Source organism: Symphalangus syndactylus, chromosome 18, assembly GCF_028878055.3.
Source record: "Symphalangus syndactylus isolate Jambi chromosome 18, NHGRI_mSymSyn1-v2.1_pri, whole genome shotgun sequence".
NCBI lineage: Eukaryota > Metazoa > Chordata > Mammalia > Primates > Hylobatidae > Symphalangus > Symphalangus syndactylus.
This window is the reverse complement of record NC_072440.2, coordinates 19,405,584-19,421,729: the sequence shown is the minus strand read 5'-3', so window position 1 is coordinate 19,421,729 and position 16,146 is coordinate 19,405,584. Positions and strand designations below refer to the sequence as shown.

The 16,146-nt window shown below is 43.7% G+C and overlaps 1 protein-coding gene across 28 annotated transcripts in view; it reads left to right on the top strand.

Moving 5' to 3' along the window:
- Positions 1 to 2,947: 2,947 nt before the first annotated feature.
- SGSM3 (small G protein signaling modulator 3) overlaps positions 2,948 to 16,146 on the top strand; it is a 40,795-nt gene continuing 27,596 nt past the window's right edge. For 11 of the 28 annotated variants that reach the window (XR_010116987.1, XM_063622925.1, XM_063622914.1 and 8 more), the window contains exon 1: positions 2,979 to 3,108. The gene's annotated coding sequence lies outside the window, so the exon portion shown is untranslated. Of the gene's footprint in view, positions 3,109 to 12,148; positions 12,268 to 14,372; positions 14,483 to 16,146 lie in introns of all 28 variants that reach the window. The other 17 variants (XM_063622926.1, XM_063622920.1, XM_063622910.1 and 14 more) reach the window with 6 other exon arrangements.

The window sequence follows — 16,146 nt, the reverse complement described above, 5'->3', positions numbered from 1 at the left end:
ACTTGAGCCCAAAAGTTCGGTCCAGGCTGGGTGACATAGCGAGACCTTGTCACTTAAAGCCAACCTAAGAGAAGAGCTCAACCTTTTGGGAATAACAATAGAAGGCAATTCCGAAAACCAAATTCTAAATATAGGCCAGTATAGCAAGCAAGCAGGGATAGCATAGAGCCATTTGCTCAACTTCCAGAAAGAGTTGCTCTATTCATCTCTTTAAAAAATCTTGAAAAGGGCCAGGTGCGGTGATGGCTCAGCCTGTAATCCCAACACTTTGGGAGGCCAAGGCAGGTGGATCACTTGAGGTCAGGAGTTTGAGACCAGCTTGACCAACAAGGTGAAACTCCGTCTCTACTAAAAATATAATTAGCCCGGCGTGGTGGCAGGCGCCTATTGTCCCAGCTACTCCGGAGGCTGAGACAGGAGAATTGCTTGACCCTGGGAGGCAGAAGTTGCAGTGAGCCAAGATCATGCCACTGTACTCCAGCTTGGGCAACGGAGTGAGACTCCGTCTGAAAAAAGAAAAAAAATCTTGAAAGGATACTAAGTCTGACACAGGAAATTAAGTCACTGGACTTTGACCAGATATTCTGTCTACTTCCTTCTCTGCTATGGGCAACTTAGAGGCAGCAACTGCTATCAGTTTATCTGTAATGTGAGAATTTATATTACATAACAGATACTGGGGATATAGGATACCATGGATTTTAGTTAATACATTTCCTTATAGAAAATAAGGAAATAAGATAACAGTCTTGTTCCTGTCCTAACAATTCTGTTAGACTAATGATCTCCAGTGATTGGCGATTTGACTTGGTTTCTTCCTGGACTATTTGAATGGGTGGATTTGTTGGTGCATCTCTGTCTTCTTTCCTTTTCCATTCTCTTTTATTTTTGTATTTACATACTTGTATGCAACTTTGTAATCTGATTTTCCCATGTAACATTTTAATTTGATGTATTGGGTGGTCTGCGTGTTCACTGGAAAACATATATAATGTTAAATGTACATTTAACATATATAAACATATGTTAAATGTACATTTATGTATACATATAAAAGACATTCATATGTATTATATATAAAATATATAATATAGATAATCTATATATAACCTATTATATATTACATATATAATATATATAATTATATATAATATATAATATATTATATATAATTATATATTATATGTAATTATAATATATCATTATATATGTAATATATATTATATATGATACACATAATATATATCATATATGATATACGTCATATATGATATATTATGTGTTATATATTATATAATATATATTATATATTTTATTATATATAATATATATTATATATTTTATTATATATAATATATATTATATATTTTATTATATATAATATAATCTATATTATATAATATAATTAGATTATATTATCTATATTATATATTATAATGTATATATAAAATATACATTCATACATTATATATAATATAGATTATATATTATAATATAGATAACGTATATTTTATATATACATAAATGTACATTTTATATATGTTATTAAATATATATTATGTATTATATATAATATATATGTTATATATAAATTATATGTTAGGCCGGGCACGGTGGCTCATGCTTGTAATCCCAGCACTTTGGGAGGCCGAGGTGAGCAGATCACGAGGTCAGGAGATCGAGACCACGGTGCAAACCCCGTCTCTACTAAAAATACAAAAAATTAGCTGGGCGTGGTGGCGGGCGCCTGTGGTCCCAGCTACTCGGTGAGGCTGAGGCAGGAGAATGGCGTGAGCCCGGGAGGCAGAGCTTGCAGTGAGCCGCGATTGCATCACTGCACTCCAGCCTGGGCGACAGAGCGAGACTCCGTCTCAAATAAATAAATAAATAAATAAATAAATAAATAATGTTATATGTTATATATTATTTATATATTATATATATATATATAAAGACAAGATCTTGCTCTGTCGCCCAGGCTGGAGTGCAGTGGCATGACCACAGCTCACTAAGCCTCGATTTCCTGGGCTCAAGCGATCCTCTCACCTCAGCCTCTTGAGTAGCTGGGACTATGGCACACACAACCACACCTGGTTGATTTTTTGTTGTTTTTTGTAGAGACAGGGTCTCACTATGTTAACCCAGGCTGTTGTATTCTTTAAGATTGGTTTAAATTCACACGGACTCCAGCATCAGAACTACCCAGATGTCAGGTTCTGGGCAGAACTTGGGACAACTGATGAAATGTCTGCTCAGCTGAAGTCAGACACCTGGACACTTAATGCCCTCTTTCCCTGGCTGATGCTCAGTCTCATTTAAGAACCAGGAGAGCCTGATGTTTGTAAACATAGCTTTAGTGGAAGCACAAGGGTTAGGAGTCCCTAGAAAGGTAATATGAATACTAGGTGGATGTGAGGGTTGGTGAGATGGGAATTGCACAGCATAGGATCTGACACAGAAGGTACTCAGAAAATTTCGTTTTCCGGCCTGGTGCGGTGGCTCACGCCTGTAATCCCAGCACTTTGGGAGGCCGAAGTGGGCAGATCATCTGAGGTCAGGAGTTCGAGACCAGCCTGGCCAACATGGTGAAACCCCGTCTCTACTAAAAATACTGTACTAAAAATACAAAAAAAATGACCTGGGCGAGGTGGCGGGCGCCTGTAATCCCAGCTACTTGGGAGGCTGAGGCAGAGAATTGCTTGAACCTGGGAGGTGGAGTTTGCAGTGAGCCGAGATCGCGCCACTGCACTTCAGCCTGGGTGACACCGCGAGACTCCATCTCAAAAAAAAAAAAAAAATTAGCAAGTTATTGGCAGCGTCTATCTCCCACCCTGACTGCTGGTCCACACCATACTGTCCTAAGCTTCTCAGGCTGCGGTGCAGACGAGGAAATCATCGCTATGCCTGCCGGCCTTGGGATGGGGGAGCAAAGCTCCTGGACGCGCCCCCCCTAGTGGGCGGGAACGACTACAGCCCCCAGCATGACCCGCGGCCGCCCATGCCACGCCCCGCCACGCGTGCGCTTAGGCGCGGCTGAGCGCTGACTGGGTGCGAGCGGGGAAGCTGCTAACCCGACCCGGATTGGCGCTGAGGTGGCCCGTGCGGCAGGTGAGTGCGGGGCGGGAGTCAGCGGAGACTCACCGGCGCCTACAATTTCCCCTCCGGCTGAGGCTGCGGGGCGGCTGTGGTCGGACTGTCTGACCGAGGGACGTATGGGCCGAAGGCGCCCACGAGAGAAAAGCACCGCCTCGGGCCGGAGAGCCGCCGGGCCGACCTTGCTCGCGTCGCCGGTGGAATGGGGGCCGGGGAAGCGGCGGGGCGGGGAGGTCGGCTGCGTCCCCCGGGCCGGCCGCCCCTAGACGGCCGAGGCCACCTTGGGTGTTCGGGGCGCGAGCCGGAATCCACCGCGCTGGCAGCCGGGAGCGGTTTTACAGAAACCGTGCCTGATGCGGGGGGCTTTTTTAAAAAAGCCTGGCTGGCTCTGGCACCGGGACAGCTGCAGACTCCTCCTCAGGTTTAACTTGCGGCTTTCCCTTTAAGATTCAGATCCAGGTGCAGAACTCGGGCTCGGATCCAGGCTGAGATTCGGAACACCGGTGTGTTTGTATTTTAGCACGGGGGAAACTGAGGCATACGTTAGCCAGAATCACCCGATGTGGCTAGGACTGGAATTTTGAAAATTATTCTCATACTTAGTTTACTGATCTAGGCTCTTTTTTATTTGGAAAGAAAAATAAAGATGTTTCAAAGGTTGTTTTCAGTGACTGGGTGACTAGCCTGTCTTCCAGTCTCGCGCTGCACATTTGTGGTGGGTTGATGGCTCTTTTTTGTTTTGTGGTGGGATAGAGATGTCCTAGAATATTCTACACCTTTCTTATTCTTTCTTAGTAAATTCAAGTCAAATCAGACTCTGATTCACAAAAACTGCATTTGCAACTTCGACTCGTTTACTCGTAGTTTTTGTGACAGGTTTGTGATTAGGTTTGTAGGTACATATGTTTCCCACTTTTCTTGCTCATCTCTTTTAGTTCCAATTACGTCTGCACTCTAAACAATTGAATTACATCTTTGTTTTACACTATTTCTGTTCTTGGTGATTAATTTGTAATTCTTTTTTTCTTTTCTTTTCTATTTTTTTTTTTTTTTTAAGACGGGAGTTTCGCTCTTGCCCGGGCTGGAGTGCAGTGGCGGGATCTCGGCTCACTGCAAGCTCTGCCTCCCGGGTTCAAGCGATTCTCCTGCCTCAGCCTCCCGAGTAGCTGGGATTACAGGCGCCCGCCACCACGCCCGGCTAATTTTTGTATTTTTAGTAGAGACGGGGTTTTTCGCCATGTTGGTCAGACTGGTCTCGAACTCCTGACCACAGGTGATCCGCCCGTCTCGGGCCTCCCAAAGTGCTGGGATTACAGGCGTGAGCCACTGCTCCACGCCCGATTAATTTGTAATTTTATAGCTATCTTTCCTGGCTTTTGATAATCCTAAGTGAATGTAGCTTTTTCATCCCTAATTATCATAGTAGCCTGAGCTTTAGTTCTTCTCCCTGTCCCTTTTTATTTTTATTATTATTATTTTTTTTTTGAGACAGACTCTCCCTCTGTTGTCCAGGCTGGAGTGCAGTGGCCCGATCTCGGCTCACTGCAAGCTCTGCCTCCCGGGTTAACGCCATTCTCCTGCCTCAGCCTCCCGAGTAGCTGGGACTACAGGCACCTGCCACCACGCCCGGCTAATTGTTTGTATTTTTAGTAGAGACGGGGTTTCAGCGTGTTAGCCAGGAAGGTCTCGATCTCCTGACTTTGTGATCTGCCCGCCTCGGCCTCCCAAAGTGCTGGGATTACAGGCGTGAGCCACCGCGCCCAGCCCTCCCTGTCCCTTTTTAAGTGTAGAGGTGTGTGGTCTGGGACGGGAGAGGGTGAGGTATCTACTGATCAGATATGGGTAATAGGTTAACATAACCCATGACCAGAACATTAAAAGGCTGTAAAGAAACAATTGCTTCAATATAAAAACGCATACCTCGTGAATTTGGAAACATGTCAGGTTGATAGAAAAGTGAACTGGGGTAGAACCTCACAGAAATGAACCCGACATTAGGGTGAAACACTGAGAAGGGAAGTGAGGAGATAATCATCTCTTATTTTACAGCCGTCTTTCTGTGGCTGGAGTCCATGCAGGAACAGCCTGCTGGCTCAGAAGCTTAAAAAAAGCTCTGTGTGTTTTCAGTTTTTCTCTTCTTAGTTCTCAATGAAGGTTTTGGCAGGAGCCCAAAATCTTGTACATTTGATAATTTAACATCAGTTTCATCTGCTTACTCTCCAGATAGCCTGTTATTCAGCTGGTGACGTCAGTAATTTTCCACAGCAGGCATTCATGAGCTCATGCAGACTGTCACAACGAAATGGGAATAGCACAATGAGTGTTACAGAAGAAAAAAAGATCCTGTTTCTTTGCCATCACATATTATACACAGACTTAGGGAATCCAGACTGGAGCACAACATATGTGGGAGGGGTTAGAACACCACTCCTACCTGTAGTAATAATCATTGAAACCACTTGTTGAATGCCTTCTGCTTACCAGACACTGTAGTTGTCACAGGTCACTGTAAGTGACAGGGCCAGAATTTAAGTCTCCCTGACTCTCAACTCTGCTCTTTTGTCTGTGCTGTACTACCTTAACAACTGTGTTCAAGTCTTTCTCATTCTTAATATAGGGAACTTTCCTGTGATCATATTTCCCTTCAAATTACTACCATTTGTCCTGCTTTTCCTTTCTAGACTTGTCCTTAAGAAGCGGACTCTACGTTCTTTTCTTCCATTTACTCCTTCATTCATTGCAGTCTGACTTCTACCCTCAACTCTGTTGAAACTACTGTCATGAATTCCTCTCAACAATTTATTGAATATCTACTGTGTATATCATCTTCTAGACTTATAAAGATGGCTAAGACATGGATCTTGCCCTCAGGTAGTTTAGAGATTAGTGAGAGAGGGTAGTTTATACATGTCAATATATGTTTCCCACTGATAGGGCAGTTGTGTTTTTTGTTTTTGTTTTTTTGAGACATAGTCTCGCTCTGTCGCCAGGCTAGAGTGCAGTGGGGCAATCTCGGCTCACTGCAACCTCCGCCTCCCGTGTTCAAGCAGTTCTCCTGCCTCAGCCTCCCGAGTAGCTGGGACTGCAGGCGTGCGCCAACACACCTGGTTAATTTTTGTATTTTTAGTAAAGACAAGGTTTCACCATGTTGGCCAGGATGGTCTCCATCTCTTGACCTCGTGGTCCGCCCTCCTAGGCCTTCCAAAGTGCTGGGATTACAGGCGTGAGCCACCACACCTGGCCTGATAGGGTGGTTTATTTTATTTTTATATTTATTTATTTATTTATTTATTTATTTTGAGATGGAGTCTCCCTCTGTTGCCCAGGCTGGAGTGCAGTGACGTGATCTCGGCTCACTGCAAGCTCCGCCTCCCAGGTTTATTTACGCCATTCTCCTGCCTCAGCCTCCCAAGCAGCTGGGACTACAGGCACCCGCCACCATGCCCGGCTAATTTTTTGTATTTTTTTTTAGTAGAGACAGAGTTTCACCGTGTTAGCCAGGATGGTCTCGATCTGACCTCGTGATCTGCTGGCCTCGGCCTTCCAAAGTGCTGGGATTACAGGTGTCAGCCACTGTGCCTGGCCAATAGGGAGGTTTTTATACTTTGAGAGTTGGAGAAGGAACACTTTATTGCGAAGATGTCACTAGACTGCCAACAGAGAGAAAGCTTAAATTGGTCTAGACTGTAGTGTCAAGACTGCATGCTTAGGCATATACTTTTAGGGAAAAGCTGTATCCACTGAGAGATGACATGGTTGAAAGATATGGTATAGGCTTTAGAGTCTGACACATCTGGTAACTGAGCCACAATTTCTTTGTAATACTTTCCTGCAATGTAAGCTCTATGAAAGTAGGGGCTTTGTGTTGTTCGCCACCTCACCCCCGTCTCCTAGAACAGTGGTAGGTGAGCAATAAATATCTGTTGAATGGGGCCCAGCATGGTGGCTCACGCCTGTAATCCCACCACTTTGGGAGGCCAAGGTAGAGGATCGCTTGAGCCCAGGAGTTCAAGACTGGTCTGGGCAACATGGCGAAACGCCATCTTGACCAAAAACATAAAATCGCCAGTCATGGTGATGTGCGCCTGTGGTCCCAGCTACTCGAGAGGCTGAGGCAGGAGGATTGCTTGGGCTCAGCTCAGGAGGTCGAGGTTGCAGTGAGCCATGTTTGTACCACTGCACTCCAGCCTGGGGAAGAGAATGAGACCTTGTCTCAAACACATGGTACTAGTACTACCAGTAGTAGCATATGACTGAAATAACAAGGCTAGGTTTTCAGTGTGGCTTATGAACTGATTTTGACAGCACCATTGTTTGAATGCTACATATATAATCACCTCCTCTTTTTGAAAATTTAGGCTTACTAATTTATGCTCACCATTTATACATGAGGAGAGATACATTCACCTCTTTTCAGTAGGCACAGTTAACTATTAACTGTCTCTTCTAATATATGCCTCTTTTGCAGTTATAAACATATTTCTGCTTTTTCTAAGTGTGATACATGTTTTGTATTTTTTTTTCTCTCTACTAATGATGTAAATTGTTTTGGGAGGTTAACTTCTTTGGAATAATTAAACAGCTTTATCAACAAGAGTAACTGATATCAGAAATTAGATCGATAGGCCGGTCGTGGTGGCTCACGCCTGTAATCCCAGTGCTTTGGGAGGCTGAGGTAGGTGGATCACCTGAGGTCAAGAGTTTGAGACTAGCCTGGACAACATGGTAAAACCCTGCCTCTACTAAAAATACAAAAATTAGCTGGGTGGGGTGGCAGGCACCTGTAATCCCAGCTACTCAGGAGGCTGAGGCGGGAGAATCACTTGAACCTGAGAGGCATAGGTTGCAGTGAGCCGAGATCGTGTCATTGTACTCTAGCCTGGGTGACAAGAGCGAAACTCTGTCTCAAAAAAAAAAAAAAGAGATTGACACCCCCAATTCAGTGTCAAAAATCTTATTCTTGGAAAGGGTATAATTTCCAATTAAGACAATTTTTTTTTTCACTACAACAAAATGATGTGACTTTTCTCACCCTTCACTAGATATCTAGTTAGCCTGCAAGCTAACATTCTAAACACATGAAACAGGCTGGGCTTATGCCTGTAATCCCAGCACTTTGGGAGGCCGAGGTGGAAGGATCACTGGAGCCCAGGAGGTCAAGACCAGCCTGGGCAACATGGTGAGACCCTGCCTCTATAAAAAAATTTCTAAAAATTAACTAGCTATGGTGGTGTGTGCTTGTGGTCCCACCTACTCAGGAGGCTGAGGCAAGAGGATCACTTGAGCTCAGGAGATTGAAGCTGTAATGAGCTGTGATCACACCACACACCACACACTCCAGCCTAGGTGACAGAGGGAGACCCTGTCTCAAAAAACTGGAAAAAAAAAAAAGATACGAAACAACAGATCATTTCCCTTTTCCCTCTCGTGTTTGAGTTTCGTTTGTAAATATCCTTAATTATGTGACTTGAGGATAGGGTTAAAGTCCAATTACCACCTTTTTTTTTTTTGTCTTTTGAAACAGTATGGTAGTCAGGAGCACCAACAATGAAGTTCAACTTCTGGCTCTACTGCTTGCTTCCTTGCTTGCCTGCTTGCTTGCTTGATTGATTGATTGACAGGGTCTTGCTCTATTGCCCAGGTTGGAGTGCAGTGGCATGATCATAGCTCACTGAAACCTCAAACTCCTGGGCTCAAGAGGTCCTCCTGCCTTAGTCTCATGAGTTGCTGTGATTACAGGTGCATGCCACTGCACCCGGCCTGGCTTTACCATTGTAAACTTTGAGAACTTACAAGTTATCTGTCTGATGCCTCATTTCTCTCACCTGCAAAAATGGAATAATTAGTGCTATTCATAATAATAGCCAATGTGTATTAGGTGTTTGCTATATATACCAGTCACAGTTCTAAGAATTTTATTTGTATTAACTCACAATCCTCACATCAACCCTATGTATTGCTAGTATTATGCCATTTACAGGTGAGACAACAGTGACAGAAACAGTAATTTGCTGAAGATTGGTGGAGTGGAGTCAGGATTAGAACTTAGTCTGACTCTAGAGTTTACGCTCATAATCTCCACCTTCATAGTTTTTTTTGTTGTTGTTTAATTTAGCATATAATCAAGAAATAGAGTAGTTTTGAAGATTAAAATCTATATAAAATGGCTGTGACAAGCATTTACCATATTAAGTACTACAGTTAGCTTCGAGTTTACAAAGCATTTTGCACACGTTTTCTTTGATTGTCATAGGAACAACCAAATATGTTTGTGATCATCACTGTCTGGCAGGAAACAGGCACGTATTTGGTCACTTTCCCAGTCATGCAGCATGTGTGCAGACAGTGCCCTGGTGTTGCTCCTCCATATCTAGATCATGTGGAATTTGAAGCATCATATTTTGAGAAAATTTAGTAGACATAAGTTGTTTTGGCCTGTCCAGCATCCAATCCAGGTTCTTCTGGGGGTAACGCTCAATTTTGCTTTGGAGAACAGTTCATCCCTGACGAACTAGGTGGTAGACACATGGCCCATGTCAGGCCAACAGATGTTAGGCAAATAGATGCTTTCCTCCTTTAATCTGAATCTTAGGTTGAATGACACAGTAACAAAAGTTCAATAAACAGTTGCAGCTCCTTCATCACAACCACAGGCTAATTCCTAATATCTGGGCACTAGAGCTACTATTGTTTTCAACGAGCTGAGTCTTCAGCTTTTCCTCGGTTTTATGTCCTACTACATATCCTTCCAATACATTCCTGTCTTTCATAACTTAAGTTGCCCAAAGTCAGTTTTGGTGTCTTGCAGCTGAGACACCCTTAACTTTTACATGGCATGAGATCATGTCATGTTAAGAGTTAAAATAGGCCTGGTGTGGCTCATGCCTGTAATCTCAGCACTCTGGGAGGCCAAGGCAGGCGGATCCATTGGGCTAAGGAGTTTGAGACCAGCCTGGGCAACATAGTGGGAACCTGTCTTTACAAAAAAAACGTAAAAAATTATTAATAGCTGGGCATGGTGGCATGTGCCTGTAGTCCCAACTACTTGGGAGGCTGAGGTGGGAAGATCACTTGAGCTTGGGAGGTCAAGGCTGTAGTGAGCTGTGATCGTGCCACTGCACTCCAGCCTGGGCAACAGAGGAAGACCCTGTCTCAAAAAAAAAAAAAAAAAAAAAGTTAAAATAATCAGCTAACTTTAACCTGAAGAAGAGAGAAATCTTGGAGAAGATGTGGGTATCTTCAAATGTCTGAAGTATGTAGAATACAAAGTACCCCTAAAAAGACCAAAGAGTAGATATTACTAGCAGATTTCTGCCCATGTTAAAGCGTAAGGCAGGGCTATCCACAGGTGACAGACTGTCTTGGTATGTGGAGATAGATACATCCACTAAATAGTTCAAGCCAAGACAAGATGGTCACCTGGGAGGAGTAATATGGGTTTAGTAATCTAAGGGGGACTGGGTGTGGTGGCTCATGCCTGTAATTCCACTGCTTTGGGAGGCTGAGGCAGGATGATCGCTTGAGGCCAAGAGTTTGAGACTACCCTGGGCAACATAGCAAGACCAGCATCTCTACAAAAAAATAAGAAAAATTAGCCAGGCATAATGGTGTGTGCCTGTAGTCCTAGCTACTTGGGAGACTGGGGTGAGAGGATTGAGCCCAACAGTTTGAGGTTATAGTGAGCTGGAATAGTGCCACTGCATTCCAGCCTGGGTGACAGAGCAAGACCCTGTGTGTATTAAAAATAACAATAATATGGCCGGGTGTGGTGACTGATGCCTGTCATCCTAGCACTTTGGGAGGCTAAGGCGGGCAGATCACTTGAGGGTGGGAGTTCGAGACCAGCCTGGCCTACGTGGCAAAACCCTATCTCTACCAAAAATACAAAAAATTAGCCAGGTATGGTGGCGCATGCCTGTAATCCCATCTACTCAGGAAGCTGAGGCAGGAGAGGAACCTGGGAGGCAGAGGTTGCGGTGAGCCGAGATCACACACTGCACTCCAGCCTGGGCGACAGAGCGAGACTCTGTCTCAAAAAAACAGAACAAAACCAGTAATAATAATCTAATGGGTTGTTGTACTGAATGAACTGTAAAGTTCTCTCCAATTCTGAGATCATGATTCTCTAATTGAAATCTAAATCTGCAGACTCCGAGACCTAGAGTTCTTTCTAGAAGATTTACCTGCTTTTCCTCTTTTCCAACCTAGTCTCATATTCCCGCTTCACCACCTATGTGCTGCTCTTTGCTTCGGACTTCTGCTTCCATCAGCCCCTCACCTTCTTCAGGTATTTGCTCAGATTTTTCTTACTGAGCCTTCCCTGACCACCTAATTTAGAATAGCAGCTCCTGAAAGTGCCTGTGGCTCTTCCTGCCTCATTTTACTCTATAGCACTATTCATCTGACATACAGTATGGTCTCATTAATTTTTTAAGTCACTTCTTTCCCCTCTAGAATGCTGGGACTTTCAAAGAAGGGATTTCTATCTATTTTGAGCACTTCTGTGTTCCCAGCACTTAAAACAGTGCCTGGTACATAATAGGCACTCAGTAAACATATGTTGATTGAATGAGTATTTCCTCAACACAAAGTCACCATTGGGTCTGCTTTGTGTTCTAGGGGAATGTCTAACTCATGCTGTCCACTTTGTACCTTTTCTCTGTTGCTTCCCTTACTCGCTGGTGCCTTTCTCTTTTCCTCTTCTCTTTGGATCACAGCATTTCAAGACTAGAAGTCTGAGATCACCCCTTCATAAGGACCAGAGTCCCTATGTAACACTGCTAGTTAATGAAAGATGTGGGGTGGAGGGTGACTGACTGTTGGGATTGTTTATCTCTGTTAAACTGTGGTCTCCCTAAGTCTTGCTCAGTTCAGGCCCATGCAGTACCTGCTGCAGCATATGCATATCCCTCAGTGAGTTATTAAGTAAATATCTCCCTCCTTCATGAAGGCTTTTCCATATCAACCTGTAGTTATCTCTTTATTTCTTTGAACTTTGGTAGTATTTGTGGTTTTTGTTCTTATTATTAAGGCAGGGTCTCACTTTGTCACCCAGGCTGGAGTGCAGTGGCACGATCTCCACTCACTGCAACCTCCACCTCCCAGGCCCAAGCAATACTCCCACCTCAGCTTCCTGAGTAATCTGGGACTACAGATGTGCACCACCATGCCCAGGTAATTTTTGTATTTTTTGTAGAGATTCGGTTTCATCATGTTGCCCAGGGTGGTCTCAAACTCCTGGGCTCAAGTGATCAGCCCGCCTCAGCCTCCTAAAGTGCTGGGATCATAGGTGTGAGCCATCGTGCTCGGCCTGGTCTCTCTTATTAACTGGCCTTGGGTTGTTTGCCATCTTATGTGTCTGTCTGGTCAATGAAATTATAATCCCATGGACAAAGACTAAATGTACGTACCACAGAACCTAGTCCTGAGAGGCAGTATAATGTAGTGAAGTGCTGTCCAAGAGAATTTTATACAGTGCTGGAAGTGTTCTTGTGTGACTATTAACATTTTTTTATGCTGTGTATGTATTTGTATGTGTGTGTGATTAAGTAATTATGCTTATCTGCACCACCCAGGAATAATCAGTAAACATTCTGGCATTTCTTTATTCATTTATTAATTGTACATTTTCTAGCTTTTTTTAACCATGAGTGTCTATAATTTTTTTTTTTTTTTTTTTTTTTTCTGAGATAGGGTCTCACTCTGTCACCAAGGCTGGAGTGCAGTGGCACTATCTCAGCTCACTGTTACCTCTGCCTCCTGGGTTCAAGCGATTCTCCCACCTCAGCCTCCCGAGTAGTTGGGATTACAGGCACACCCCACCACACCTGGCTAATTCTTGTATTTTTAATAGAGACGGGGCTTCACCATGTTGGCCAGGCTGGTCTCAAACTCCTGACCTCAAGTGATCATTACAGGCATGAGTTACTGTGGCCAGCCTATAACTTTTATAATCATAAAAACAGGCCGGGCTCACACCTATAATCCTGGTACTTTGGGAGGCCAAGGTAGGATGATTGCTTGAGCCCAGGAGTTTGAGAACAGCCTGGGCAACATAATAAGACCCTCTCTACAACAGTAACAAAAAATTAGCAGGGCGTGGTGGTGTGTGCCTATAGTCCTAACTCCTCGGGAGGCTGGGATGGGAGGATTGCTTGAGCCTGGGAGGTCGAGGCTGCAGTGAGCTGTGGTCACACCACTTCCCTCCAGCCTGGACAACAGAGCAAGACCCTGCTCAAAAATAAATTAATAAATTAAAAATACAAGTTGCTTCAGCTTCTGTTGTTGTAAATTATATTTTCCCCCATTGATTCACATAATATAAGCAATGTTTTAGCATGATAGTCATCCATATTGGGAAGAACCAAGTAATTAGGAAAAGTTATAGAAACATTTTACTAGTCTATATAAGCCATCAGAAAAGGGGCACAAGCTTTTCTTTTTTTTTTTTTTTTTTTTTGAGACAGGGTCTCACTCTGTTGCCCAGGGTGGAGTGAAGTGGTATGATTTTGTCTCATTGCAACCTCCACCTCCAGAATCCAGGCAGTCCTCCCACCTGAGCCTCCCAAGTAGCTGGGACTACAGGTGTGCGCCACCATACTCAGCTAATTTTTAAAATTTTTTGTAGTGATGAAGCCTCACTATGTTGCCCAGGCTGGTCGCAAACTCTTGGGCTCAAGTGATCCTTCTGCCTTGGCCTTCCAAAGTGCTGGGATAAGAGGAATGAGCCACCATGCCCAGCTACAAGGCATTTTAACGATACAAAATAGTGCATTTAGGAACTGGAAATACACACTGAAGTATTATATTATTACTCCAAATTTAAAAGGTAAATCTAGAAGCTAAATAATTGGAGTCCTTTAGTTTCTGGAAAAGAACAAATGATAAATAAGCATGAGAGCCCTTTATTACTACCCAACATGTATGTAAACTATTGTGCAATTTGTTATAAGTTAATAATTCTTGGGGCTGGGCACAGTGGCTCACACCAGTAATACCAGCACTTTGGGAGGCCAAGGTGGGAGGATTCCTTGAGGCCAGGAGTTCAAGACTGGCCTGGGCAACATGGCAAAACCCTGTCTTTACCAAAAATATATACAAAAACTAGCCAGGCATGGTGGTATATGCCTTAGTCCCAGCTACTCAGGAGGCTGGGGTGGGAGGATGGTTTGAGCCCAGGAGGCAGAGGTTGCAGTGAGCCAAGATCACGCCACTGCACTGCAGCCTGGCAGACAAAGTCAGACGCTGTCTCAAATAATAATTCTTATTTTATATTACAGATTTGTCTTTCTACCAGATCAGAATAAAAGCTCCACAAAGACAGGATTTTGTTTTGTTCACTGTCCTGTCTAGGATCTAGACATGGATCTAGCCTAGGCTCTGACACAGAGTAAGCACTCATGATGTTAAATGAAAGAATAAGAGTGGTGCCTGCCATGTGAGGTCAGGATAAGTTTAGGACTCATCAATCTGAAAAAATAAGAGTTGAGAGGAGACTGAAATTTAAAATGGCATGATGTTAACAGCTACAACATACTGAGCACCAATTCTTTCATTTATCTATTGCTATATACTGATCACTCCAGAATTTAGCAGCTTAAGGCAAAAATAATCATTTTATTATTATCTCTTGCTGGGGGGTTGGTTGGTGGTAGGTAGTTTTTCCTGGGGTATCTCAAGCAGTTGCAGCTAGATGGGACTGGAATCACGTCTAAAGTTTCCTTACATGTCTTGGGGTTGATGGTGGCTGTCAGCTGGGTCCCACCTGGGACTGTTGGCTGGAGCACCTATATGTGACCTCTCCATGTTACCTTACCTACCTCACAGCATGGCAGGTGTGTTCCACCTCCCAAGGGAACAAGGTGAAAATGCATGCCATTTTTATGACATAACCTCAGAAGCTACACAATATCACCATATTCTCTTGGTTGAGGGAGTCACAGAGGTTTGCCTGGGTTCACGGGGAGTGAATGGGACATAGACCCCACCATTCAATGGGAGAAGTTTCATCACATTTGAAGAAGAGCATGTGAGATACGTTATATTGTGTTAGCCCATCTTTGGAAAATAGGGTCTCCATGCCAAGCATGTGATAGGGGTTTTAAGAACTTTTTCACTTATTCTGCAGGTACCTATTATCCTAATTTTACTGATAGGGAAGCTGAGGTTATGGAAGATGAATTGGCCACACAGCCAAGTGGCAGAACAAGTTGTCAGGCCCAGGCCTTCTTGCTCCCACAGTAACACTGTATAAAGGTGAAGGTAGATTTCTTCACAAAATACTATGGAAGGTATATTTATGTAGGTCATAAAACAGGTAATTAAATATCTCATGAAACAGGTGATTACTACTTCAAACATTTATTAAATCCCTAAGTACTGTACTAGCTGCTAATGAGGATTCAGCCCTTGAAGAGCTTTCAGTTTATAGATAAGGCACCCACACCAGCAAAGTGAGATAGAAGTCATTAGGAACGGCCAGGTGCAGTGGCTCACACCTGTAATCCTAGCACTTTGGGAGGCCAAGGCGGGCAGATCATGAGGTCAGGAGATCGAGACCATCCTGGCCAACACGGTGAAACCCTGTCTCTACTAAAAATATAAAAAATTAGCTTGGCGTGGTGGCAGGTGCCTGTATTCCCAGCTACTGGGGAGGCTGAGGCAGGAGAATGGTGTGAACCCGGGAGGTGGAGCTTGCAGTGAGCCGAGATCGTGCCACTACACTCCAGCCTTGGCGACAGAGAGAGACTCCGTCTCAAAAAAAAAAAAAAGAAGTCAGTAGGAACAAGTAAATGTTGAAGTACTAAGGAAAGCTTCACAGAAGTGGTGTTTCAGAGCTAAGCACTGAAAGAGAGATGGAATCTGGATATTTGGAAATGGAAGGTGGCCTTCTTAGCAGAGGACAATATAAATAAAGGCACAGAGGCATGTTGAGACAGTAGTGAGGGGCCCAGTTGGCTAAAGCTTAGGGTACATGAAGGGAAAATAAGAGCTGACTCAAAAAGAGATTGGGGTCTATGGAATCAGAGCTGTTTTTCAGGGGATATTAACCTA